Source organism: Podarcis filfolensis (genome assembly GCF_964270895.1).
Source record: "Podarcis filfolensis genome assembly, chromosome: 9".
NCBI classification, from domain to species: Eukaryota; Metazoa; Chordata; class Lepidosauria; order Squamata; family Lacertidae; genus Podarcis; species Podarcis filfolensis.
The window spans coordinates 46,957,633-46,982,394 of record NC_139610.1 but is presented as its reverse complement, the minus strand read 5'-3'; the positions used below and the strand labels follow the sequence as shown (position 1 = coordinate 46,982,394).

Here is a 24,762-nt window from a genome sequence, read left to right as displayed (position 1 = left end):
TCCAGCAAAGGCACGCGGCTTCGTAGTATAATTTCAAATTCGGGACTGCAAACCCCCCTCCCTCTCTTCGATCTGTGAGTAGCTTAAATTTAATTCTTGCTCTTTTCCCTTGCCAGATGAATCTGGAAAGGGTTTTTTGCCAATCCTTAAAGTTTGCCGTTCCTCTGATCACCGGGATATTCTGGAATAAAAACAACAGTCTCGGAAGTATGCTCATCTTAATTGCGGCAATTCTTCCTGACCAGGAGAGTTTTAACCTACTCCAGATGTCTAGATCTTTTTTAATCTCTCTCCAGATCTTTGTATAGTTATCTTCTACTAAGTTTATATTTTTCGAGGAGACCCATATTCCCAGATATTTCACCTTTTTCGCCACGTTGATTCCTGTTTGTAACTCTAGCTGGTTTCTTAAGTCTTCGGTCATATTCTTTGTCAAAATTTTGGTTTTCATTTTGTTTAGCTTAAAACCGGACAGTTTTCCAAATTCCTCTAATAACTCTAGAACTTTACCGGTACTTTCTACGGGATCTTCTAACGATATTACCAAATCATCGGCGTAAGCCTTTAATTTATACTCTTTTTCTCCAATTCTAATTCCTCTTATTTCTGATGTTCTTATTTTGTTTGCAATTATTTCCAGCACCATAATGAATAAAAGGGGGGACAACGGACACCCCTGTCTTGTACCCTTCGAAATCTCAAAGGAATTAGTTAGATTGTTGTTAATAATCAGTTTAGCCCTTTGACTTGAATAAATCGCCTTTATTCCTTCCATGAACGGTCCTTCTATCCCTACTGTCTCCATTCTTTTTAATAAAAACCGCCAGGATACGTTGTCGAAAGCCTTTTCGGCGTCGATGAAAATCAATGCTGCAGGGGTATCATTCCTGAGTTCCAGATATTCTATAATATTTATTATATGCTTTACGTTATCTTTTAATTGTCTGTTGGGGAGAAATCCAGCTTGATCTTTATGAACCAAATTTACTAGGTGTTTCTTAAGTCTATTCGCCATTATTTCCGCAAAAATTTTGTAATCGTTATTAAGTAATGAAATCGGTCTATAGTTTCTTATGTCCAATTTGTCGGCTTCTAATTTGGGGGGGGGCCACTAGGTGGCGCATCGGAAGATGGCTGACAGTAACATCTCTCCGACCCACACGAGGTAATTTGGAGGCTATGATGGGGGTAATTAGCATCCTTAACCCCCCAGGATTGTGGGGGGGACGGCCCTTGCCTGCTGTGCCCTATACCACCCCTGAATTTGTGGGGGTGGGGGCACTAGGCACAAAGCCCTCCTGTGGGATTCCGGCACTCCTGGACGCTGTCCCTGATCCGTGCCTCTAGTTGCAAGAATCTTCAAAAGAAACAATTTGGACGAGATAAATTGCACATACTTCAAGGAAAAAGGGGGAGTAAAGACTGCTGACAGAAGAGATCTCTGATAACAAGACAAGAATAAAATATGAGAAGATAAGTCAAGATACAGTACGACAAATGACTGAGGGGGGAGGGGAAAAAAAACCTGCCTTTCCTTTTTTTATGTGATTAAACAAGAATCCCCTCCCCTAATGAGTCAGAAAAGGACTTAAGCTGTGGATTTAAGGCTGTGTGGAGATAAACTTTCGAACCAAAGCAAATTTCAAGATGAAGCTGGAAAGCTAAGAGTTTTGGAATGACGCAGTTAAAAATGCCGTCACCATTTTGGGAGGCATTGTTGGAGCTCTTGGATCTGGGAGGAGAAAGAGAGAAATAGAGCTGTTTACATATCATGGATCAACTCCTCGGTGGGACTTAAGAGTGACAAATGCCAAATTTATGATGGAAAGAGCGATGTTATCTACGAAGGAGATATATGGAAACCATCTGGACTTAGATTGCAGGAACGGGAAATTCACACAGGATTATTATATTTGCTTATCGGCTTAAGGAGACTAATAGAAGAGATCGTAAAGGAAAAAGAGAAATTATATGAACAAGATATGATGTGGAAACACCAAGATAAGACTGGATAGAATTATGAACTTCGTCTGGACTGATTGGGACTGATTTGGACATTAACGCAGTAATAAGATGATCTGAATCCCCCTTTGGATCTTGAAGTATGGGTTCCCCCAACAAAATTTAAAAATTTGGCTTTGTAATTTGGAATTTATGTGATGTGATTTAATTTGATGTGATTGGCCAGTTAATAAAAATTATTTTAAAAAAATAATTTAGGTATCAGTGTGATGTGTGCCTCTTTCCAGGAATCGGGTATCTTCCCTCCTTGTAAAATATTATTCATTACATCACAAAGCACCGGAGCTAGGTGTTCCACTAGTACTTTGTAGTACTTCGATGACAGTCCATCTGGTCCTGGTGCTTTCCCTGGTTTCATCTTCTTAATTGCCTCCTTGATCTCATCTGTTGTTATCAGTTTGTTTAATTGGGCTTTTTCTTCATCCATTAAATATTCCCCTCTATTTCCTTCCAGGTATTTTCCTATTTCTGCTATATCCTCGTCTTCCTTTTTGTACAGCTTTTCATAGAATTGGAGAAACTTTTCCTTTATTTCATTTGGGTCTTCTATTATTTGGCCTTCTGTTTTTATTTTGTTGATCACATTTTGTTTTTTCCTTTTTCTTAATTGCCACGCCAATAGTTTCCCTGTTTTATTTGCTGATTCGAAGTATTTTTGCTTCATAGATTTAATTCTCCATTCTACTTCCTGGCTTAATAAAGTTGAATATTGTGTTTGTAACATTTTAGAAATTTGTTTAATCCTTTCATCACCGGGATTTGTTATTAATTTTTTCTCTCAGTCTCTTAATTGAGTAATAATTTCTTCTTTCTTTAGTTCTCTTAATTTCCTTCTATAGTTGTTTTGTTGGATTAGCAAGCCCCTTAAGACCGCCTTGCTGGCATCTCAGACTATATCGATTTGTGTTTCTTTGTTAAGGTTTAAATCAAAGTAATCTTTCAGGGTACTTTTAGCCTTCTCAATCACCTCATCATTTTCAAATAAATATTCATTCATTCGCCACCTATGCGGCCCTGATGTTTCACATTTTATTTCCAAGATTATTGGGCTATGATCCCATAGGGTTCTGGGTTGTATCTCACATTTCGTTGTTCTTTTCGATAATTCTCTTGAGACCCATATCTGATCAATTCTACTCCAGGTCTGGTGTGGTTCTGAGAAGTATGTGAACTGTTTCGTTATTGGGTTTTTATTCCTCCAGATATCAATTAAATCTAGATTTTCCTCGAGGTTGCTAAATGATCTTGGTAATTTCCCTTGGTTCAATTTCCTCTTTTTTCCACTTCTATCTTATTCTGGTATTGGTACTCCATTCAAATCTCTGAGCAGAATTAATTTGTGATTTTCTAATTCTAATAGTACTTGTTCCAATTTTTTGAAAAACTCTGCTTTGTTTGTATTTGGGGCATAAACAGTTACCACATTAAATTATTTCCCTTGGTGATTAATTTGTACTCCCAGAATTCTTCCGTCATCATCTTTGCAGATTAATACAGGTTCCCATTTCTCCTTCATAAATCACCAGCCCTCTTTTCTTATTTACATCTGAATTAATAAATTCAACCCCCAACCTTTTATTTATCAAAATATGTTTGTGTTTTTTGGCCACATGTGTCTCTTGACAACAGATCACATCATAATTCTTGTTCTTCAAAACCTTCCCAATTTTATTCCTTTTAAGTTTTTCATTCAAACCATTCGCATTCCAGGACAAAAGTTTCAACGACATTATTATGCTTAACTTTTATTTGTTATATTCGGGTTTTCGGGCTTATATTCTAGAGCTTCTATTCCCTGTAGATTCCTCCTCTGCTGCTTCTTCTCCTCCCACAGCACCTTCTTCCTCTTCTACTTCTTCTTCCTCTTCCTTCTTGTCCCCTTCCCTTCCCCTCTCTTTCCTTCTTCTTCTCTCGTCTTTGTTTCCCTCTCTATCTCTTAACCTATCTTCAATCTTACCAAGCTCTTTCTCATACCTTCTCAAAAATTTCTCCACCTCTTGGGTATCCGTCAACTTAAATCTTTTGTCTTTATAAAAGAAAGCAATCCCTTCAGGGAACTCCCATCTGTACTGTATGGCGTTTCTCTTCAGAGCTCCTACTATTTGTCTATATCCTTCCCTTTTGAAAACGAGCTACCAAAAAAAATTAATAATTGAAGGCAGACCAATTATCATTTTTAAAGAAATACCAATCAGATTTTTGTCTGATTGGTATTTCTTTAAAAATGATAATTGGTCTGCCTTCAATTATTAATTTTTTTTGGTAGCTCGTTTTCAAAATTAAATTTTTCATCTCTATTGAGTTAAAAATTACTAGGCAGTCCCCAGGAGGTTTTTTTAACTTAGTTTGTTGAGATCTCATTGTTATTCTGAAAACATTTTCTACGGTGTATGGCACCTCTTCTTCTTTTATTTCCAACCATTTAGCTAACTCCTTGATCATTTTTTCTTTTATGTTCTCGTTCGCTTCTTCTCCTACTCCCCTAAATTTTAAGTGAGGCTGTTTCTGTCGCATTTCTGCCATGGCTAGGTTGTTCCACATTTGATCCTGCATTTTATTCACCTCTCTCATTTCTTCCTTGATTTTTTCCGTCTCCCTCTTCCGTTCTCTCATCTCTTTTTGGATTTTTTTATTAGTTTCTTCAATTATTTTTGACTTGGTTGACAAATCCTGAATCTTAATTAAAAGTTCTCCTACTGCACCTTGTATCTTTTTATCTATCATCTCCTGCACTTCTCCTAATTTATTTTCCATGTGCAATTCATTTTGTTTAAATTCCTCCTTAATTTTTAGCCATAAAATATCTAGATCTTTAATTTCTTCTTGTCGGGATGACTTCCTTTCCCCAGGCGTCCCTCCCACCTTTTTCCCATTTTTCCCGGACATTATGCCCTTATTTTCGGTCTTTATCTGTTTGACAACCAAGTCTTTCCCTTAAAGGGCTTACAATCTCTTTCTTAGTTTTCCAAAAAAATCCCTTTTTATTAAGTTCAAAAAGTCCCTTCTGCCAAAATTATTAAATCGTGCTTTCCAGTCACTTCCCAAAAGAAGAAAGGAAAAGGGAAAAAAAACCTATAATCTTTCAAAATGTCTAAATCTGTTGCCTGAAGAGTATAACCTCTTAACTTGGTCCGTTGCCCTTTCAATTATTCATCATTCCTTTATAAGAAAGGAGACTAGTGGTATCATTAACTAGACCCTTTAACTCCTTCCAATCCCTCAGTCCCAAAATTAGAATCGCCCCCTTTCTTCTGATTAGTTACTTTAGATGTCCCACTATGCTCAATCAAATGGACCTATCACACACAAATATAAATATTATCCCAAAGACAATAAGAGTATTAATATGATTATAGATGCTTTCCCTCCTATTTTAAATAAATGACTAGTCTGGGTCAGACCAACAATCTTTTAGGCACCAGGTCTAGACAACTCTAGTCTCTTCAGCCACTTGTCGGCCCAATCCAACATAGGTAGTGTATGGAATATAAACAAAATAACACGGTCCCATCCAAATAATGTCCAAATAATGTCCAAAAAAAGAAAATGAAGAGGAGAGAGCCTCGACTTATTTTAAAGCTTCTTGTTGGTTTGAATTATTCTCCAAAAGGTAAAAGGAGAAAAGGCGACAAAAAAAGAAGAAAAAAAGGAGAAAAAAAATGTCAAAAGGTATCCAAAAGGTGAGTGGTAAGTATATGTCCAATATAGGTATGATTAAGTTTGTATATTATCTTTCCATTCAATTCCAGCTAGTTAGAAACACATCCGTGTAGGAAAAGGAAAAAGGGAAAAGGAAGGTCTGATGTTCAACAATTACTCCCAAGTTTTTATTCCAGCAAAGTAGGCGTAGAAATAAAAGTAGACTACAATTCTCTCACAAAAAATAGATGTTGAATCAGGGTTCCAAAAAGCCTCCTCTGTTCCTTTATATATTATCTTGTTCTCAAATTCTGAGAAAATTGGGTGTAGTACTTAATAAGCCAAGAAAGGAAAAACTAATCCGGAACAAAGAGAAGCGAGGGGAAAAAGGATACGTGGTGTTACAGTTTTCCTTTAAAAGTCTTTGTCCTCCCCTCTTTACTTAAGCCCACGATGTTTCAAGTTCCAAATTCCAAATATTTCAAAATCCAAAGCACCCGAATTAAGTCCCTTCTGCCTTTTGAAATTCGTCCTCCTAGTACCGCCTGCCGTGAGTTCTCCCCAAACCGCTGAGTTTGGATTATTTTTAGTTTTTAGTTACTGCGTTCCAAAGAGAAGAACGAGGAAACAAAGTAAGCGGGGGGATAAAGGCAGGTTTCAATCTGGCATCTTCTTTGTTACTTTGTTATTTTGCGTTTAACAATGTATTTGCCTTTGCACAATTGCCGTGGACTTTCGTTCTGTACTCACTCAGTCAGGCGCGCAGATATTTCCTTTCTTTATTCCTGCGACTTAGTGTCCTGCGCCATTTTCTGCCCTCAGCCGGATGGATTCCCAGTAAGAATCTTAAAACATCCAGGATTCTCCTAGTTTAATCACCAATTTTTTGCATTGTAGTAGGTCAAGACACACTAGGTAATCCATTCTTATATTTGTGGAGATTGGTCGCCTTTCTCAGCAGAAGCTTGAGGCATCACAACACGGAGTCGGTGCTCTCCCATTTTGCGCTCGCGGTCTTGTCTTCCCCGAGTCTCTTTCCGGGGGGGAAAACGGCGAACCGCTCCCATGCTGCTGGGCAGCCAGTCCCCCAAGGGTCTCCCCCTTGGGATTTTTGGGGGGCGCAATGCCTTTGCAACTCCCCCAAGCCTCCGTGTTGCTCAGAAAACCCTAGCAAGGGCTTTCTGCGCTTCCTCGCTGTCCGCGACCCAAACAGGAAGTCTATTATGCTATCTTGCTTACCAGGTCTTCTTGTAGCTTAAGTGTACTGCTGCCTGCTCTTCTGCCAACTTAATTAAACTACATAGAAATAAAAATTATGTTATGCTTCTATCAAATACCATTGATTTCCATAGGACTAAAGAGTGACCAACTGAGTCTGGCTTCAACCCAGTGACTTCACAGAAATGCAATGCCCATTGATGGACTTCAGGCTAAATAAAGCCCCTGTTACTCAAAACATTAACAAACATTAACATTAACAAACAATTGAATTTCAGTCATATTTCCTGCTCAACTATGAACAAGTTCTACAATTATGTTTATGATAATTACATTCCAGACATTATGACGCTATGCTGTTAAAATACAAATCTTAATACAGTTCCATTTTTTAAAATGTTTTTGCAATAAGCATCCTGGAAGCTATAATCATATTAATTACTAAGTTAACACTCTATAGTTCTTTTCACTTCCTCTTAGTCTCACCTGCATGTGCAAATAGTTCCTCCTCCTTCCGTATCTCCTTGCTCTTTGTGTCATGCTTTTGTAAGCCTGTGAATAGAGGCCTGTGCATATTACTTATGTACAGCCCCTAGTAGCAACTGCTGTCTTTGCTACTACCTTTTGGGGTGGAGGATGTTTTTGTTTTTTGTAGGTAGAATACCTGCTGCTCAGTCACAGCTGTGGTAAAATCCTGGATCTCTCCATTAATTTCTATGGGCAACCAGTCTTTGCATTTTATTTGTTTACATTTATATGTCTCCTTTCTTCCATAAAAATCAAGGTGGTATACATTGGGATCTCCCAACTAAGTACTGGACTGGTTTAGCTTTAGTTAGATCACTGAGTTATGTGCCTTCAGTATGTAATTACATAATCAGTATGTAAACTTATGTAACCCTTCACAAAACTGAATTCATCGCTATGTGTACACTAAAGAAGCACTGCAGTCTAGCATCACAGCCTCCCTTAATTTCAAAAAGTTGCCTGTGTTTTCAAAGTTACATTTTGAAAGTTATGTGTGCTAATCCCATCATAATAAAAGGACTTGTGCTTTCAAAACCACAAGCAGAACTTTGAAAAAGTAAGGTAAAGGGTCTGATATAGTCATCAAAATAATCCATAGTACCTCACGCTCCATGAAATATGGCTATTTGAAAATTACCTGCATCAGGGACATTCTTGACACTAAAGGGGTTGCCTATGAGCTAATATTTGAAAATGAAATGTTAACAGACTGAAAAGACCAGGTTTCAAAATAAAAGAGTGTTTCCAAGTTATAACAAGCCTTGACAATTCTTTGGAATTTTCCTTATAGAAGAATAGTTTTATTACCTGGGATTGGAGAAAGGGGAATTGCATTCCTTAATTGATAACCTTATCTTAGTAGAGCAGAGGGAAGGGTTTCAGAGAAGGAGAAGGAGAAATTATTAGAACTTGGAGGGGGGGGGGATAGACTTTGTTATGCATTGTCCCTCTTAAAGGGTACAGTGACAGTTTGGATCTGGAGGAAAACAGGCTGTCCCACATGGGGTGGGTGGGGTGGGTGGGGCACAGCACATCTTCCTGTGCTCTCTCTTTGTCCGAGGATGTGTGTCTCCATCTTCCCCAGAAACAGAAGGTGAGCCCCCATCCCCTCAGCATCATGGAAACTAGTAACTGGATAATTAGATAAGGGACTTTTAAGAAAACACAGCTAACATTCCCAAGGAGGTGTAGGAAACTGCAGTGCAGACTTTGCCAGCCTGCACAAATACTTTGATTGCCTCAACCCTCTGCTGTGTCGTTTCTCAAAAACAAAAGTGAGGGGGTGGGACGTCAGCCAGCAGCGCCCAGTGGGTGCTATCTATGATACTGTCTTTCCTGACATCTGCTTAAAGAGACCTGACTTTGCTTGACTCAGCTTGCCTGAAAGGAACACAGTTTTACTGCTTCTACTTGCTATGTGAGCCCCAAGGCCCAGCAGAGCAGGATAATGTTATCCCAAAATCAGGTGTTTTTAATGGAGTACTCTCAGGGCCTACTCACAAAGTTATAGTATGTATAGTCACAAGAGGGACATAGCTGGAAAATAGCTGGTTCATGGTGGCTCTCAATTTGTGGCATGCAGGTTTGGTACGCCCATTACCATGAACATCATCCAGCTTTTGCAAGACAGCTGTAGACAGAACCTCATCTAGAAGGTCACCACATCTTGACCAAAAAGGTGAGGCAGGCTCAGGTCTGGGTAAATGTGATCACAATGGATTTGCATTAAGTTATTAAGTCCAGTGTTTCCTACTGAATGAAAAAAGTACAAAAAAATCCTATTGCTTGTAGCTATGTAGTTGAGTGACCAGAACTGAACTATGCTAAAATTTCATTCACATCTCTTTTTTGTAATTTAGTAGCTATACAGTGGTACCTCGGGTTACATACGCTTCAGGTTACATACGCTTCAGGTTACAGACTCCGCTAACCCAGAAATAGTATCTCGGGTAAAGAACTTTGCTTCAAGATGAGAACAGAAATCATGCTCCAGCGGCGTGGCGGCAGCTGGAGGCCCCATTATCTAAAGTGGTGCTTCAGGTTAAGAACAGTTTCAGGTTAAGAACGGACCTCCGGAACGAATTAAGTACTTAACCCGAGGTACCACTGTATTTTGCTTCTGATTTTCTGTTCACATCTCCTTACGTTAAGTTTGTCTTGTTTTCATTTGTTTGCCAGTCTGGCCTGCTTTTTTGAGGATCCAAAACTTAAGATATGTTTCGGAATATTTTATAGCTTCTAAGATAGGATGACTCTACAGGAGCAGGTATTATCTATGATTAGGAATCTTATATATAGCAAGAGATGTTTTTCTGAAAGTGGCCAAAAGGTGGCAGGAAAGGAAATTCTATACACTGCAAGAATTTCCAGGCACATAATCTACCGTACTCTACAGCTGCTTTTCTTTTTTTTGATTATTATTATATTTTATTCATTTTCCATACATTCAATCCACATTACAATTTCTGTTAATACAGCTGCTTTTCACTATCTAAATGATAGGAAACAAAACAGCTCAAAATCTCCACTGAGCCAATTTTAATGTTACTTAAGATCACTTGAATCTTAGAATCCAGCAGTTAGAATCCACAGCAGTGTTGCTTTATATGCATGCCATTTAATGCAAATGTTACTCTCCAAACAGACAGCTCAGTAGCTCATAGAAGAACACTTATCCTGTCCTGTGCTTGTGTATGCTAGTTCCCAAACAGCCTTGCACTCTCCTTAACATACCTTTGCCAATCCAAATAAGAGATGCCACGGTCCTAAGGAATGGGGGCAGAGGGACTCTTTAATAACATTAGGTCGCAGCCAATTAAGTAATATTTAGGATACACCCATTGAAATCAATGGACAAGATAATGTTTGGTTTATAAGGGGTGGGTTGAACTTCTAGGCATCATCCCAAGCGTTATACGGTTTTGTATATATAAAAAACAGTTTCTATGAATTAATTTTCTATGAATTTTCTATAAATGAAAGCTGAACATGCATTTCTTCAGGGTGGCACACTTTTGAAGGCCCTACAACATTGTGGATATGGTCCTGCATGTGCCCTTGACCTGTGATAATACCTCTTGCTTGCCTGGATGGAGAGGTGTATGTGTAGAAACCCTGGCTTTTGTAAGCTGGAATGAAGCCTACTGTACAAATGTTAAGAGTAGTAATCCATCTTACATCCATTTTTTAATTTTTTTTTGTCTCTCACCTCACCCACCAATGTCATGTGGCCCTTGCGCTGGAACTGATTCCCCATCTATACAGTTCATTTACAGTGTTTAAGAAATGAATAGGGAAAGTGGAAAATAAAAAGCAGCAATGCCCTTTTTAAGAGAATAAAATAAATAAAGTTGGAGGGGGAAAGGGGGTGATACAGATAGGCTGCATCAGTTTGAGTTCCTTTCCTTGCATCCGACTGCACTGCTTACAGTAGTTCTCCAAACAAAAAAAGTAGCTTGTCAGCTTTTCTGCATGTTTAAAACAAATTAGACATGCATCCCAAAAGGTGTACTGTGATATTAAAGTCCATTTTATATGCTCTGTGTAGTTTTCCCCTGTGGGCACTTGTAGCCATATGTATACTTGGGAAGGAACAGCCAGTGTTGATTCCTTTGTAAGTTATAGGAAGCTGACATGGCTGAAATCACTTCAAGAGCTGGGGAAAGACTGGAGGATATATCATAAGATCAGCCACAAGCTGTGCTTATGAGTAAACAATATTAATCCCTTTAGATCGGTTTATTAAAACCATTTCCTGAAGACACACAGAACATAGTGTTTAATGAAAGTGCCATTCCCATTGAGTTATGAGTGCCTGCCTCCATGGTTCAGAATAATTAGCTGTTTCTTTATTTGATTTCCCTGAATTTGAATAAGGGGAGGAGAGGCATGCAGAATGGGCCCATTGAAACTAGCTAGAAGATAAGCTGGGCCAGAAATGACAGAAAATGAATAGGATATGCCTCGAGATAAAAAGGAGTTCCTAAAGTTCTTCTGCTTACTCCCTATTTCAAATAAAAGAGGTCAATGCAACATATGGTTGTGCTCCTACATCAAGTGTGGGGAACCTCTGACCTGTAGGTCAGATGTGGCCTGCTAAGTCTTCCCATTTAGTCTGTGAAGCCATTTACTGAGACCACAACTGCTTGCTCCACACTTGACCTTTTATGTGATGTCGGGGGGGGGATGCTCTTGCAGAAAGCAGGATTGAACTCCCCATGTATTAGTTGATGAACAAGGAATTCCATCCTGCTTTGTGCTGTATCTCCCCTGATTCCATAGGCCAACTTTGACAGGTGAGTGGGACCTACCTGTCAATAACCTGACATCAGGATTGCATCAGATGATTGATAGGTGGAGGTCCTGCCCACCTGTCAAAGTCGGTCTTCTGGGGTTGGGGAGATAAAGATCTGTCCCATTAGGCCAAAAATAGACCAAAAACTGCTTGCTCCCCACCATTGTCCTATATACATAAGTTTTTTGCTCGGGGTGGGCAACAGCATATAAAAACAAATGTGAATGATCCAGTCAAAATTAAGAAGTTCCATCATATATTTTAAGCATATGCTAGATGGCCAAACTAGATGTGACATTAATTGCCTGAATGTCGTGGGATCAGGACTATGAGGGGAGGGGGAATTTACCGGTAGTCCTCCCCGCCCTGTGCTGTGATACTGAGGGGAAAAACCCAGAGCTGCTTCTTGCATTGGGAGGAAAGTCTCCATTGAACCATTAACTTCAGATGGATTTAGCCTGCTGTATGATATTTGAAGTTTTAGTCTTATTGTGTTGGGTATTCTATACATTGCTTAGATATAACTTTGATTAAGCGACATACAAATTGTATGTATGTATAAATCCATCTATCCACTGCTGGTTTGGAAGCTGTTGTAAACGCATTAGCCACAGTCCATATATATTCTCTATCTATTCTGTTGTTTCTTAGGAAATACGGCTTTGATCTGCAGAATGACCTAGCTGTGTTTTAAGCTGGTAATGTGTACACAGCCTAGGTTTTTGGTTACTGTTTACTGCAAGGCTATATTTCTAGAGTAGACCTAAAACTAGGCTCCTATAAGCTTATCACCCTTAAGATGCTGCTCCTGACACACACACCCTTCAGCTTCTGGCACACAATGCCCTTGTTGGGTCCCTGTTAAATTAGTTAAAGAAATTAAAGAAATGGATGACACTTACCTTAGATGCAGATGGTGATTGGTCACTGAGTCACTTGGCATGCTAAGTTCCAAAGTTGCTTGGCATTCAGTACTCTTAATAACTTGAATATGGTGTTATTGATGGCCAAGTGGACAGTACTCCTGAATCATTCTAGAGAGGCCAGATCTGAGACTCATCACCAGCTGCAGAGACTGGTCCCATACCTCTCTTTCTCTTCATACTGCCTACAAAATTCCCCCTTTTATATTTCTCCTTCAAGCAATGCATCCAGTTGATTAGTAGTCCAATTTACCCCTGCCTGAGTCTCCTGGGCCATATGCTATGACGGACTCCTAACAACATACAATTCTAACTGTAGTTCTTTATATCCTTTATGGAAAAGATTACTGATTTGCTCTTCAAGTTGCTCATTGATTTCTCCAAGGGCTTTGTTTTGCCAATACACACAGTAGGATATTGGTACAATTTTGCAGGTTTTTATTATTATTATTTACAGCTGCAGGTACTCAGAAATGAGTCAATTCATGAATAAAGATGTTGAAGTTACAATTAATCTACACAATCTTTTACGGAAGAAGGTGAAATAAGTGATGTTTTCTAAAATGCTTTTATTCCCATCAGATCATCTTTCTTGTATAAAATAAAGTTCACAAATCTCTGTTCTGCATTGCTTTGTGAACAAAAAACTAAAAAGCCCCATTTACACTGCAGAAGCAGCTGAAGACACAAGGTATAACTTGCCAGAATTTATCTGGATACTTTTAGGGGCCCTAGAATAGAAACCACCAAGGTGAGCCAACAGGGCAGATATACTTGCTGCCACAGCTTCCTTATTGTTATTATTACTCCTAATTTGTGATCTCCCTTCTTAATTTGTATAGATTAACATTATGGATCACATTTGTCCATATTTTCTGTTGTCATCGCTTATTTTGCATATGAAACAAAATCTCAACTGAGAATTGTAAATGTCAGCTGCTTGTGAAAAACTGCTGTTCCTCAGCACCTCCCTAATGGACTGCTCACTCTCTCATTTTAAGGACTGCGGAAATAGACAGTGAGCTCTTGTGCCAGAGTAACTAGTAGTCAGAAATTGCTGCATATCAAGATCTCTGACCTGGAACTCTTTCTCCCTTTCTAGTCCGGGCATTGCAAAATATGTCAGTTTTATCTCTGGACTGGACAATTAAACACTTTCTCCACTCTAGAGGGAGCAAAACTAAATGGGATGTGCTCATGTTGGAAGATGCTGACACAGCAGTTACAAGAAGACCCTGAAAGTGCTTAGCAATGGATCCACTTTTCTCTTCTCCTGAAACCATATCTTAAAGGAGCTACATAAAATAAGCAGAAGGTTGCCTACATACCCTACTATAATTAAGCCTAAGTATTTGTAGTTGTCTGAAATTAATGTATAGCCTCCCCCTATTTATCCCTGCCTCCAGTTTTCTTTCCTTTGTCTCCTCTATGGGTTTAAATGAGTAGGAGAGGATATATTAATTGCAATCTATACCTCCAGGCACCCATGTGTGTGGGTTGAACAGAGTTTTAAAAGCCCATCCTTGGCAGCAAAATTAAGCATAGGAATTATGCTGTAAAGCCTTTTTTGGAGCAAGTCCAGCTATGAAGTAAGCAGACTCCCCTTTCTTACCCAGCTTAATAAAGAATCAGGCAACAACCTGGGAACTAAGTTTAAAAATAAGATTTACTTAATTTATAATCATGTGTTGGTTCATAGCAATGACAGCAGCAAAATCTATGCAGGCAAAATACTTAAATTTACAGTATAACCAGCTTCAGGCAGGTGCCTGAAGCTGGAGCAAGCAGAGGCATGTCTGCATCCAGCACAGGTCAAAGGAAGAGAGAGGGGAACAGGAAGAACTATATAAAGTTATAAATGCAAACAAAAAGGCAACCGGTTCAGTAACATAAGATAGCAGCCCCGCCCCAGGGTGGCTTAGCCCTTCGAGGTTCTGGGCAAGTATACCAGCTGCCCCCCACCTCCATGCACAGGGCTGTGTTCTGTTGCAAGTGCATTTGTCTTCCGCGCAGCATCCTCCCATAGACAAGCTTCAGCCTCTGGCAACTGCTCAGTTTCTTCACAGGTGGAAGGTTCTAGGGGTTGCACCATCCTTGCGATGTAGAACAGTCACAGAGCTGGAACACCTCTGTTAGGTCTTGATGAGCATCAGATCTCTGGCTCTGCAACTGCACCCATTTCCTCATCGCCCTCAGGACAGATATCTGATCATCATACTCCGTGTTGGTATCTGCCTATCAGCAATACAGCTCTGTGGACTCATGCTAACTACCAAGAATATGTATTTGTTAGGTTTGGCTGCTAACCACTTCACACAAACTAGTTCCCAATTAGGCAGCTGTATTTTAAGTGACACTTGTGCCACCACTGATTGCATGTGTAATTAGAGAAACCAGTTTGGGTTAAGTAGGTGATACTGTACTTATTTGTCCCTATTTCTTCACCACTCCTGGCTATTACTATCAAGAAGCGTAGGCTGCATCTGTTTACCTTCAGTCTGAAGAGAGTCTAAGACTCTCTGGTCCTAGCCATTCCATTTAAGCATGTTGGTGTAAAGCAACCTCAGGCCCAGACAGCAAATGTAGCCCTCCATGCCTCTCTGTCTGACCCTTGGGATTCTCCCCACGTCACACCTTTCCCAGGCCACACTCAGCACCAACCCTTTTCTAAAACCACCTCAAGTGCTTTTGCTTGGCTGGAAAGTGTCTGTAAACTCTGGCAATGCCTCTTGTGTGCCTGGATGGAGAGATTTATGGGTTTACGGTTGTGGATGCAAAAAACTTCGAACTGATAAATGTACAAAGATTAAGAGTTCCATCCAGTTGCTCTGGCCACTTATACCTCTGTCCCCACCTACTTTTACTTCTGATCATGCCTACCACTGGCAAGTCCAAAATATTCCCGGTGAGGGAACCCTTGAACTGAAAAAGGTCCCCACACATCACGTGAAGAGTGTGATGTCACTGTGAAGATACAGTAATTTCAAACGTAAGAAACTGCCTGTGCAGATGGACTGCCAAAAAGACAGTTTTGCTAGATAATGTCCCAAAGTCCAAAATACAGTGAATCAATTTATGCATGCTTTCAAGCAGAATGTCTTTCTCTCTGTTTAATTTTATGCCAGCTGCTCTTTAAAAGAGAAATGCCCAGTAGATACCCCCCGCCTCCATGCTTTGCCCTTTGTACCAAGTGCCAAGGATGAAAGAGTTCTGTTTTGTTCAGACTTAACTACTGAGCCATGGCAGCAGAGAAAGGCTATTTCATAAGTATTTCAACTTACTTTCAGGTCTCAAAAGTCACTGTTTTTCTGTGGTGGCCTTGAGACACATTGTCCACTAGTTATATATTTGCTGGCCTACCCTGCCATTTCATTGTTTCCCCAGACATGCTTACCATAATACCAAAGATGAAGACAGTCAACAATTTACCACAGAGATGTGGAACGTGGTCTGCTAGACATTGTACAACTCTAGTTTCCATCAGCCCCAGCCAGCATCACCAGTCTTGATGATTGTGTAGTCCTGCAATGCCTGGCTAGCCATAGGTTCCCTGCCTTTGATTTTTCCAATTTGTAAGCTACCACAGTGCACATATACCCAGATATACAGTTGACCAAACTGCTCTCCCACCCTGATCTTAGTTTGTGCTGGGGGAAGTTGATAAATATAATTATTAATTAGATAAGGGGTAACTTTTTGACTGATTTCTGCTTAGGTATTTTTTATAAAATCTCTCATCCTTCCAGGTCATTTAGCTTGTAAGTAACACATGACTTGGACAGTGTAATCCTACATGAATCACACCAGGAGGAGAGATGCCGCCACAGTATGAGTTCATCAGTCATCATTTCCAATACCCCCTAAGCCATCGTATTTCAAATACAGTATAGGATTGCATCCTGTAAGTAGTATCAGAAAATTAGACAGATTCATTAAGAATAAGGCTATCAATAGCTACTAGCCATGCTGACAATTTTCTTCCTTCACTTTCAGAGGCAATATGCCTCTGGATACCAGTAGCTGGCATTGCTCATCTCCTGCTTTTGGTTTTCCTATGAGCATCTGGTTAACAACTGTCAGAACAGGATGATGGACTAGATCAGGCACCCCCAAACTCGGCCCTCCAGATGTTTTGGGACAACAATTCCCATCATCCCTGACCACTGGTCCTGTTAGGGATGATGGGAGTTGTAGTCCCAAAACACCTGGAGGGCCAAGTTTGGGGATGCCTGGACTAGATGGACCTTTGGTCCAATTCAGCAAAACTCTTCTTATATTCTTAATGGCGCTGGAAAATTCAGTACCTCTATCCCCATAGCCTACTATAGCATTTTTAACCCTTTTCCAAATGTCCTTGGTTCCTATACAATGGATGTTCCCTACTGTATGTCCTTAAGCCCTTGTGGTCATTCTGGTCTCTGTCCTTATGGGCACAGTTCAACCATGCCAATGGTACCCTTCCCTCTGCCCTCCAACTGAGGAATCTCCTGATGACTATTTCAAAACAAGCAAACAGATAAATGGACTCTTCTGTACCTTTGCAAATGTTATTTTTGGCCTTTCAAGCAACTAGCAAGAAAAGAGGTCACCTTTTTTATTTCATACTAGAGGGATGGGTAGGTTTAAGAAAATAATGGTTATTATTATAAACCAACATGCTAGATGTTTCATCTGTTGCTGTATCATTATACTCCTCCTGTCAGCTGGGTAAGAGTTTCCAGAACCTTGTGTGCTAGATTTCTGCCACGATACTTAAGTTATTTCTACACCACACACGCAAAGCATATTTAAATCATACCCCCCCAAGAATCTTGGGAACTGTAGTTTACCCCCCACACTGCTGCAATTCCCAGCATCCACAGCAAACTACAGTTCCCAGGATTCTTTGGTTTTTTTAAATAAAATATTTATTAGGGTTTTACAAAAAGCAGAAATTTACAGAATAAAAAGAAAATGAGAAAAAAGAAAAATACAAAAAATACAGAAATACATAGAAAAAAAAGAAAATACAAAATACAAAAAAGAAAAAAAAATAAGTAGAAAAAGTTAAAAACAAATCCATTTTTTTCATATCTTTAAACTCGTTTGCTTGTTTCCTTGACCTCCTCACACCTCCCTTTTTCGTATTCCCGTTCACATAGTCAGTTCAGCAAATCCTTACCCTCTTTCATTTATCTTAACTCTATATCTTAACATATTATGACTATATATTTTCATCCATTATCAATCCATTTTTACATATTCTTATTGGCCTTGTTGCTAATGCCACTTAATTTCAATCCATCATCATTTTAACATTCATTAATTTTACAATATTTCTGCAAGTAGTCTTTAAATTTCATCCAATCTTCTTCCACCGACTCTTCTCCCTGGTCTCGGATTCTGCCAGTCATTTCCGCCAGTTCCATATAGTCCATCACCTTCATCTGCCACTCTTCCAGGGTGGGTAAATCTTGTGTCTTCCAATACTTTGCAATAAGTGTTCTTGCTGCTGTTGTAGCATACATAAAGAAAGTTCTATCCTTCTTTGGCACCAATTGGCCGACTATGCCCAGGAGAAAGGCCTCTGGTTTCTTCAGGAAGGTATATTTAAATACCTTTTTCATTTCATTATAGATCATCTCCCAGAAAGCCTTGATCTTTGGGCATGTCCATCAAAGGTGAAAGAATGTACCTTCGTTTTCTTTACATTTCCAACATTTATTATCGGGCAAATGATAGATTTTTGCAAGCTTGACTGGGGTCATGTACCACCTGTATATCATTTTCATAATATTCTCTCTTAGGGCATTGCATGCCGTAAATTTCATACCTGTGGTCCACAACTGTTCCCAGTCAGCGAACATAATGTTGTGTCCAACATCTTGTGCCCATTTAATCATAGCAGATTAAACCGTTTCATCCTGGGTGTTCCATTTCAGTATCAAGTTATACATTCTTGAAAGTATCTTAGTTTTGGGGTCTAACAGTTCTGTTTCCAATTTTGATTTTTCCACCTGGAAGCCAATTTTTTTGTCCAAATTATAAGCCTCCCTTATTTGATAATAGTGAAGCCAGTCTCGCACTTTATCTTTTAATTTCTCAAAACTCTGCAATTTCAATTTGTCTCCTTCTTGCTCCAAAATTTCCCAATATTTCGGACATTTGGCCTCCATATTGAGCTTTTTCTGAGCCTTTGCTTCCATCGGTGACAACCACCTTGGGGTTTTATTTTCAAGTAAGTCTTTATATCTTATCCAGACATTAAACAATGCTTTCCTGACAATATGGTTTTTAAATGCTTTGTGTACTTTAACCTTGTCATACCACAAATATGCATGCCACCCAAAAACATTGTTAAAACCTTCCAAGTCCAAAATGTCTGTGTTCTCAAGAAGCAGCCATTCTTTCAACCAGCAGAATGCTGCTGATTCATAATAAAGTTTAAGGTCTGGCAGGGCAAATCCACCTCTTTCCTTTGCATCAGTTAATATTTTAAATTTTATTCTGGGCTTCCTGCCCTGCCAGACAAATCTAGAAATGTCTCTCTGCCACTTCTTGAAACAATCCATTTTGTCCAAAATTTGCAATGATTGAAACAAAAATAACATTCTTGGCAATACATTCATCTTTATAACAGCAATTTGACCCAACAAGGAAAGCTTCAAATTTGACCATATTTCTAAGTCCTTTTTCACTTCTAACCAACATTTCTCATAATTGTCTTTAAATAGGTTTAAGTTCTTAGCCGTCATATTAACCCCCAGGTATTTTACTTTCTTAAGCAATGTTAAACCTGTCTCCTTCTGAAACCTCTCTTTCTCAAACGGTGTTAAGTTTTTCTCAAGAACTTTAGTTTTTAACTTGTTTAACTTAAATCCTGCCACATGACCAAATTCTTGAATCAATTCTAATACTCTTTTAGTACTAGATTCTGGCTCCTGTAACGTCAATACTAAGTCATCTGCAAAAGCTTTCAATTTGTATTGTTTGGCTCCGACCTGTATACCTTTAATCAGACGGTCCCTTCTAATCATATTTAGCAAAACCTCCAGGACCGAAATAAAAAGCAATGGGGAAATTGGGCAGCCTTGTCGTGTACCTTTCTCTATCTTAAATTCCTCTGTCACCACATTGTTAACTATTAGTTTAGCCTTTTGTTCTGAGTAAATTGCACTTATACCATTTTCAAACCCTTGACCAACCCCCATCCCCTGAAGATTTTTCTTCATGAAACTCCAATAAATATTATCAAAGGCTTTCTCCGCATCTACAAAAATTAAAACTGCTTTGGTATTAATGTTCACTTGCAACTTCTCCAAAATGTTAATTATATTCCTCGTGTTGTCAGACAAGTGTCTACCTGGGAGAAAGCCAGCTTGGTCTTTGTGTATCTCTTCCACTAATACTTGTTTTAATCTTTTAGCCAAAATATCAGCAAATATTTTGTAATCCACGTTGAGCAGGGATATGGGGCGGTAGTTCTTAAGTTGTGTCTTTTCAGACTCAGTTTTCGTTATAAGCGTAATATAAGCTTCCTTCCACGACTCTGGCGCTTTTTTCCCCTCCAAAATTTCATTACAGACCTCCTTTAGTGGTTGAATTATCCAATCCTTCAAGGATCTATAATATTTTGAGGTTAAGCCATCCGGCCCTGGAGATTTGCCCAACTGCATATTCTGGATGGCACCTTCCACCTCCTGTTCTGTTATTTTATAGTTCAGCATTAACTTATTTTCTTGAGAGATTTTTTGTAGTCCATTTGTTTTTAAAAATTGGTCTATATCAAACTCTTTCTGTGGCCCTTGTGTATATAACTGTTTAAAGTACCTCTGGAAGCATTTTCTAATTTCCACTGGATTCTGAATGTTCTTTCCTTCCACTTCCAAATTAGTGATAGTGTTAAGCTTTTGTCTTTTTTTTCATTTGCCAAGCTAACAATTTTCCACATTTATTAGCCGATTCAAATGTCCTTTGTCTCATTTGTTTAATTTTCCATTCAATTTCCTGGTTCATCATCTTCATGTATTGCACTTGATATAACTTTATGTCTCTCAGAATCTCTTGTGACTTTGGTTTCGCTCTCAATTTCTTCTCACCCTCTTTTATTTTTTCCAAAATTTTATCTTTTTTCTCATTTTAAACTCTCTTCTTTATTGCATTCTGTTGAATCAGAAACCCCCCTCATAACTGCTTTGCTTGCGTCCCAGATTACTCTTTTTTCAATGGTGGTGTTCAAATTTATCTCAAAATAGTCTCTCAAGATTTTTTGGGCCTTCTTGGTAACCTCTTGATCTCTAAACAAGGTGTCATTCATCCTCCATCTGAAGGAACCGGTTGGTGTTAATTTCATCTCCATTTTCACAGCATTATGGTCGGAGCAAGTTTTAGGGCAAATTTCCAGTTTTCGGGTCTTAGGTGCCAGTCCTCTAGTTATCCAGATTTGGTCAATTCTTGTCCATGTCATTTTGGCTTCAGAGAAGAAAGTTCCCTCTCTACCCAAGGGATTCTTTGTTCTCCAAATGTCAATCAAGTCCATATTGTCAGTCATCTCAAAAAAGGTTTGGTAGTCTGCCATCTTTAGTAACTACCTGTCTCTGCGACTTGTCCATGTTTGTAGATACTACTCCATTCATATCTCCCATCATGATAATGTTGTAATCCATATAGTCTAACAATGTCTCATGCAACTTCTTAAAGAATTCAGATTTCTCCTCGTTTGGTGCATATACTCCTACTATCAAAAATTTTTCTCCTTGTGTTTGAATTTCAATTGCCACAAATCTTCCTTGGTCATCTTTAAAAACAAATTTTGGTGATAGGCTCTCTTTCGCATAAATTACTACTCCTCTCTTTTTAACCTTGTCTGATGAAATAAACTCTTGGCCCAATCTTTTATTAATCAATACTTTCCTATGTAGCCTTATCACATGTGTTTCCTGTAAACAAATCAAGTCCAATTGTTCCTTTTTCAGTAAATGAAAGACTTTTTTTCCTTTTCTCCGGGGAGTTAAATCCATGAATATTCCAACTTAATAGTTGCAGAGACATGGTGTGTTTATTTTGCTTTTCCTCCAACTGCTCCCAATAATTGTTCTTGTTCTGACAGTGGTATCACTTTCTCTAGCTTGTCCAATCCCAAAGGTAGTGGTACTATGTCTTGTGTTCCTGGTTTTAAAGCTCTTGGCTCTTCTTCAGCTTCTTTTTGCAGGTCTTCTCCGTGTTCTCTCAGAATTTTTTCTTTATCTTCCACTGATCTTATTTTAAACCTTTTCCCTTTAAAGGTAAAAGATAGGCCTTGGGGGAATTCCCACCTAAAAATGGTTCTGTTTCCTCTTAACAGGGCCACCAGATCTCCGTAGTTGGACCTAAGGTCCAAAAGGTGTTTTGGGATGTCCTTAAATATCTCCACTCTTGATTCGTTTATTTCCAAGGTCTTCTGGAAGTGCAGACTCAATATTCTGTCTCTCTCCTCTTTTGATTGGAGGGTAATCAAACAGTCCCTCACCCTGTTCTTTCTCCCCCCTCTTCCAAGTCTAAAAGCGCTTACTATCTTGAAATCTAACTTGTCTGAGTCTAAGTTCCAAAAGTCTGCAAATTCCTGCGTAAGAAAGTCACTCAAACTATCTTTCTCAAGTTCAGGTACAGGCCTGATCCTTAGATTTGTCTGTTTTTCTTTTAATTCGATCATAGACAGCAATGACTTGTGGTCCTCAAGCTGCCTACATATTGGTGGTATCTTTTCCTCTACAGCCAATACTTTTTCCTTGGCTTCTTCAGCTGTCTTTCGGTTCGAAGTAGATTCCTGCAGCAGTTCCTCAATAGATTCTGTATTTGAGTTCACCTTCTGCCCCAAGTTATTGATGCTTAAAGTGTTTTGATCAATTTTAGTTGTTGCTTCAGCAACTTGTTTACTTAGTTTTCCCAAAGATTCAAAGATTTTTCCTAATGCTGAAGCTAATCCCTCTTCAGATGCCATTCCTTTAAGCCCAACTCGAGCAGGATCTTCCCCTGGTGGGGCAGGAGGGCCGGATGCTGATGCTCTACGCTGCTGCAGTCTAATTTTACCCGATCTTGTTGTTTTTTCCTGAGTCAAATCTGCCATCTAAGGATCAAGGTCAGTCCCACGGTTACTTGTTTTTTAGTGGAAAATTCCCCTGGCCAGTTTAGAGTGGAAAATTCCCTGGCCAATTGTAACAATTTCGAAGTTCCTCTAGGGGAACACAGTAATAGTCCAAACTTGTAACAATAAAGTAACTTTTCCAACTTTCAGAAATCCCCCCTTTAACGAAAAAAGCAACAGTTTCGGGTCCGGAGAAACCCTTCAGAGTCAAAGTATCTCTCTTACAGAGTTAGCTGTCAAAAAGTTGTATTATCCTTAAACAGCGCGATTCACAATACGGCACTTCTATTGTCCCTTGGCAGTCCATTCCCAGGCATTAAGTGGTGGTCTTAGTTCTCTTTCTCTCTTTTTTTGCAGGCAAAAAGTACTTCCCCTTCTCCCTCCCCTCTCCTGCACCTCAGGGAGGGAGTTCTCTTTTTATTGATGTTAGAATTTGAGTCTTTTTCAACGCGATTTTCAGGGTCTTAGCTTAGACAGTCTTTGCTTTGATCTGTTTACAGAAAACGGAAGGCGGACTTCCTGTTTACGCCTTCCCGCTTCAGTGCCAAATTAATCCTTTTTCCCCTTAAATTCCCCAATCTTCAAACTTGACCTACTCACGGGTAGTTGTTTCGTAGCCGAATTGTCACAGGAAAAAGGTCAGCGCTCTCCGGCAACAGCTGTGCGGCTTCACTCCACGGAAGAAGCAATTGACTCTCAGCACCGCGCCAGACTCCCCGTTTCGCTCCGGAGCCCTTTACAGGGTTCCCTCGCAGATTGGGGGGGGCGCTAAGGGTGCCCGCCGAGTCCCACGGTCACAGGCTTCACCCGCCTGTGATTTTTGAAGGGGTCCCTGCTTCGCCGTAGTGGCAAGACCCGATTTCCGCGGAGCTACTCCCTCAGAATTAGAGGGAATCCGCCATTGCCGATGGCGCCGCCTCCGGAAGCTCAGTTCCCAGGATTCTTTGGAGGAAGCCATGTGCTTTAAATGTATGGTTTGGATTTAACCTTAATGCTGTCTATGGAGTTGCTTTATTTTCTATGTTGACCTGTCCCTCTGTTTCCCTGCATCTAAGTGAAGTGCACTTAAAGCTAAGGACTAAACAAGTGCATTTTCTCAGAAATGGTGTAGAATTTTGTTTCGTTCCCCCCCTTTTTTTAAACTGACCCTATTTCATACCCCTGGGCTACATAAGGCAAACATCTATTTGGGAACTTAGATAAATATACATTTTATCATCCCAAACTGCCTGCATGGAGTAACTAGTATTGGTAGGAAATAGGGTCAAGTGCAACTCTTAAATATGGGTCTTCTGGTTTTCAGCTTCTAAGAGGGTAGTCAGAGTGCTATTTATACCTCTAACCAGTTTTAAGTAGCTAAGCAAGGTATGCATGGAACTACATCAGCTTTAATCCTGACTGTCAGATCTTCAGGACCCCTGATTCAGCTAGTCTTAGCTGAAGGGATTGGGTGGCAGCAGATAGTTTGTATGTGTGCCAGCCTGAAAGCTGGTCTGCCTCCTTTCAGGCCAAACAAGATGTTAAATGCAATTAATGGACACATTTTTTGTTATGTAAACAGAGGCTAATGGAAGTTCCTTTTTAAATGCAAATTGACTCTTCAGAGAGGTGACTCCCCCCCAACCATGGCAGAGAGAGATAGTTAAAATTCTCTGCATGGTCCAGAGACTGCTCAGACTTCCCTGTGACTTCTGTTTACAAAACAGAAATTTGCATGTTAATTGTCCATAATTTTTGGGTTTTCTTTGTTGTGTGTTGTTAGTCACCCCAGATCATTTCTGTGGGTGGCAACCAGGTGAGTCACCAAGAGTTCTCTGTGCAACCATGGCTGATACTTTGTCAGATGATAAAATGAAGTTAATCTCAACTTTATACAAAATGACATAGGAAAGGGAGAATTAGCTTATGCTGCAATGCTAGTATCAGATATCAAGGTGTAGAGAATGAGAAATTAACTTTTGGAGGCAGGGTGGGATCCTGAAATTGGTGCTCTGATGTCATCAACCTTCTTCCTTAAGTATCGATGACAAAGGCTC

General features: G+C 39.5%; 1 protein-coding gene across 9 annotated transcripts in view; it reads left to right on the top strand.

The window, feature by feature from the left end:
• Window positions 1–24,762, top strand: part of JADE1 (jade family PHD finger 1) — a 169,177-nt gene that overhangs the window by 26,301 nt on the left and 118,114 nt on the right. For 4 of the 9 annotated variants that reach the window (XM_083571183.1, XM_083571178.1, XM_083571189.1 and 1 more), the window contains exon 3: window positions 8,990–9,085. The exons of the other annotated variants lie outside the window; for them this stretch is intronic. The gene's annotated coding sequence lies outside the window, so the exon portion shown is untranslated. The remainder of the gene's footprint in view (window positions 1–8,989; window positions 9,086–24,762) is intronic. 9 annotated transcript variants of the gene reach the window in all.